The sequence below is a fragment of the Pteropus medius genome, unplaced genomic scaffold (genome assembly GCF_902729225.1).
Source record: "Pteropus medius unplaced genomic scaffold, Ma_sr-lr_union100, whole genome shotgun sequence".
Taxonomy (NCBI): Eukaryota; Metazoa; Chordata; class Mammalia; order Chiroptera; family Pteropodidae; genus Pteropus; species Pteropus medius.
In genome coordinates, this window is record NW_024354502.1 from 15,533,552 (window position 1) to 15,538,224 (window position 4,673).

At 39.9% G+C, this 4,673-nt stretch overlaps 1 pseudogene; it reads right to left on the reverse strand.

Moving 5' to 3' along the window:
• Nucleotides 1–3,323: 3,323 nt before the first annotated feature.
• LOC120595814 (uncharacterized) lies at nucleotides 3,324–3,442 on the reverse strand (annotated as a pseudogene).
• Nucleotides 3,443–4,673: the final 1,231 nt, after the last annotated feature.

Consider the following 4,673-nt stretch of genomic DNA (forward strand, 5'->3'; position numbering starts at 1 on the left):
GTGGGCAGGGGAGAGCAGACAGCAGGGGATGCTCCAGACAAGGAAAGGTATGGGAACTGTGTGTGCACCCCTGGAAGAAGCTCCCTGTGGAGATGCTGCATGGTACCTGGGCAGTCTGTTCACCCAGGCACACATGAAGCACTGCATACCCAGGGTGGCCTGGGAATCGCACAATTGGCTGACTTTCGAGATACCGCTGGGCATCTCAGCTGTGACCAGGGTGGCCCCCTCTGGACTCTTTGGTCTGCAAAAGAAACTCAGGACTTTTGTATCACTCGGAGGCAAGTAAACTAGTGAGAAAGTAAATGAAGATGGAGTGTTCATTTCCTGCCATTCAGGCTGCATGGAATCATAGAGCTGCATGTCTGAATATGATTTAAAGGTGGTAATGAGATATCCCTTATACTCTCAAGTGGTGGTTAAAAATTCACACTCACATGCCTGTAGGGAGGCATAGAATATTCTCCCTATTGGCACGGAGGACCTTGGAGCACCTTCAGAGAGGCTTGTATTGATGGAGCATAGTTATTGCTCAGGACATGGATTTTCATGGGTGAACTCTTATCCACCATGCAAAAGCCTGATTACTCGCTCCCTAGAGCTTGAGCATTTTCCAGGCTTTATTTATCCCTTGTCTGATAGTTGAGTAAGATATGCTTGTGCAGATAAGACAAACATGACCTCGTTCCAGGACTCCAACACAGAACTTGTGATTTTCATCACTCTGGGTTACCATCTTTTAGGGTGAAGATTTTCCAAAGGGCTAAGTTCTAATTTTTGGCTAATGATGACTCCCCAGAGAGTGATCACTGATTCCAAATAGAGACATTTTTTTCCTGCTTTGGGAGCTGTTTGCAAAACAGCTTTAATTAGGTGCTGAGCTCTTGATCAACCCCTGCCAACCCAAATTTAGACATTACATCTCCTTGAGACCCACTCTGTACTGAGTTCTCAGCCTCTTTCTTCTTCCCCAACCCAAAGTCCGTAGGAGATTGTCTTGCCTGAGGATCAATAGGGCTACTATCGAACCTGCCTTTTAGTTTTCAGTGGTTCTAAGTCATGTTGCAATCTGCGAGCTGAACTACAGTTAATGACCTGATTTTTATAATATGTAACAGGCTTTAAGGGACTTTAGCTATCCGAAGTTGAATCTGGAAGCACTTCAACTCAGCTATTTTCAAAGATGTTTATTTTCTGTATTTCTGGCAGTGTTTTGCTAAGAAATGCTGCTGACATGCTCTCTCAGTAGTGACATTCCAGACCCCTGCAGGAACCCCTTAGATGAGAGAAATAAAGGCCGCATCAGACAGAGGTCAGATTTAAGCAGAATGCTGGGAATTTAAATCAATGTAAGCACATCGGAGTATAACAAAATGAATCTCCAGTCTTTGCAGTGCCGGAAAATGCTTTGTAATTCGGGAATAAATTATCAATGTTTCTTTAAGAAAAATAGCCATGACTTTCTTAAAGGGAAGACAAAAGGAATTCTTATAATAACACTTGTGTAAGTTGGGCCACAGATCTCATGTCTTAAGAAAAGTTTTGAGGATTGATACCCAAAAAATTATCAGAAAGAAATGGAATGATTTTAAGATGATGATTTTAACCCTGAAGTGCAAATTTCAAAAACAAAAAAACACAGGTGTTGAAGTCAGCTTTCAATATCATGCACTAAATGCTTCCTGGCTTGGAAATAATTTTCTGTTTTTGCCTACTCCTTTGGAAGGAGATGGACCAGTAAATGTTTTCTTTGCTGGTATCTGCATGAATACTGTTTATCTTGAATGAAGTCTTTTTATTTTCTTTCTTCTTAGGCTAAAATGAATAGCCCTAGGTCCATTCAAATTTCAGCACTCATCTTATTTCTTTCTAGTTGCTTGAACTTAACACGTTACAAAAATAAATCAATATACTTTCTTTGATGAGCTAAGTCAAAGAATTCTCCTGATTGCATCTGAAACTGTGTTCTCTCCAAATGTTCCCATTCAAGTGTGTTACTATGATCTCCATCTGTACAGGAAGAGGAGTTAGAGACCAAGACTGTTAAATATTCTTGATTTAATCTTTGGTTATTTACTTGGTTTATATAACATACCATATATATTTTAGAAAACAACCATTGGGTACAATAATCCTTGACAGTTTAAAATATTTTGAATTATTTTATATTATTCTTACAATTTCACATGTACAAAAATTCAACACAGAATTAGCTGACTCTCTGAAGGCCCCTCAAAAATTTCACAGCAAAGTCAAGGCTTGAGCCAAATCTCTCTCTCCTCAATCTTTGTTCTACTTCTTAACTCCCCATATTGATAAATGGCCCCATCGTTCCCCCTGTAACCCAAGCAGAAACCTGGCAGGAACACTGATGCCATGTTTTCCATTATCCTCCCTGCGTAAGACACAGTGTCCCTGCCTGGACCACCCCTCCAGCTCTACCACCTCCTGACTCAAATTCTCTAGATCAAGGCACTAGTCTCCTCTAGTTTCTCTACCTAGACACACTCTCGATCATACAACAGCCAGAGTCACCTTTCAAAATTACGAATCTGATCCAAGTTATTCATCAGATTGATTTCCTTGAATAATTCTCTAGTACCTAAATCCTGAACATTGGTGCATAACGGAATGTTAAAGAGAAAAACCACAGGCCTAAAATGGCATCACTTAGGCTAAAGCCCACGATACTAAACCTGGACCTACTATCTGAGTTAATTATAGCTTCAATACCTCCTAGAAACAGAAACTTAATCAACCAGTCTGGAATTTTCTGCTCAGCACCGATGAGGTAATCTGTCTTATGGCCTTCTCCATCCCCCACAGAGGAAGAAGAGGTTGTCCGCATGATAAAACCCTTGCTGGTCCCTTGCCTTCAAAATAGAAGATATCCTAGCAAAAATATAATCCTCTCTTCTCTTTTGCTTTGAAAGCTCCCTTGCTCCCTTACCTTCTTCCTGTAAAACCCTTCCATTTCTGTATAACCTCTTGGAGCTCCCTTCTACCTGCTAGCCAGGACGCTGCCTGATTCATGAATCCCTTAATAAAGCCAATTCGATCCTCACATTTACCCAGTTGAGTTTTGTTTTGTTTTATTTTATTATTATTTTTTTTTCTGTCTCCTATTCTTTCTCTTTTTCTTTGGGGACTACAATTACAAGGGGACTACAATTATAACTGAGGTTGTCCCACAGCTAAATGATGTTATGTTGATTTTTAAAAATTTTTATTTATTTTTAATTTTTTTAGGCAAGGTCTTTGCAATTTGACCTCCAAATTGCAAAGACCTTGTCAACTTACTATCCCTTATTTTTTTGTTTTTACACCTACAGCTCCTGGTCTTCCTAGGTGGTCTCCCATCCAAGTACTTACCGGGCCCGACCCTGCTTAGCTTCTGAGATCAGACAGGGTCAGGCTTGTTCAGGGTGGCATGGTCGTACACGAGTTTTGTTTTTTAACAGGAGGAATATTTAGATATTAACTTATTTCCCTTCATTTTCTTTTTCTTTTGTTATTTTTTTAATAAAGTAAAAATTTATTGATCTCCTGAGTATAAATCCTTACATATTTAATATTGCTTCTAATTTATTATAGCAGTTACTTCCTCCAAATTTAATTGCAACTGGATTGAATGAGTATTTGGGAAATATGGCAATGTTGTTCATATAAGTATATCACATTGTAAGACAACTGGAGATCCAAAGGGATTTGCCTTTGTGGAATTTGAAACAAAAGAACAAGCAGTAAAAGCTATTGAGGTAGATCCAGAACCTTTGGAAGAAATGTTTTTTTAACCTTCCTAGATTAGTTTCCAAGGAGTCCTATTCTCCTTTTGAAAGTTTCTTTTATTTTAATATAAAGAAAACTTTACAATATGAAAGTGTTCCAAAAATCAAAACATAGAGAAAATAGTAGTAAGATAGTGGAAAGAATTAGTATGATGAACCCTTGAGGGCTCTCGTCTAGCTTCGACAATTATCTATGTATGGCGCATCTTGTTTCATCTATATTTTCCCACTCCTCCCATCCTAGATTAATTGAAAGCAAATCTCAGAAGATATACTGAGTTTTCCTTTAACAGCCATTTCTTTCTTTTCCTTGACTTCAGGCATGAAGCATTTAGAGACCTAGAGAGGAGATTATTAGGTTTCAAACTTCAAAGCAGGCTTTAGAAACTCTCACCAGAGACAAGGTTTTTTAGTTTCAAAAGACAAAGTTGATGTAAAGGAATAGGTCTGGGAAGAATAGATCACTACGTACAAGTCAATTTTCCTACCCCAGGTTTCCAAAGAGGCAGTTAGAGAAGAGACAAGCGAGTATGATGCCCATGAAATCCCAAGAATGGCCCTGGGTGAGTCCTGGAGTGGAGAGATGTGAGAAAGCTCCATATCTGGGGGCTGAAGAAGAATGGATACCTGTGATGTCATGTCCATCTCAACCCCAGAAGGCACTCTGACACCCTGTGTGTAAATAACAGAGAGAGGAAGGTCATTTGGTGTGTCAGGGCAGAGATACACAGCTTTTCTGGAGGACTTAGGGGTTGTCAAGAGACAGCCAGACAATCTGGAGGGACCACATGGTGGAAGCAAGGACAGAGAGAGATCTGAGTAGACAGCAAGCAGGGCCCCGTGGAGTCGTGGACTTCTCAGAGGGAGATGTGGCAGCTGATGGAA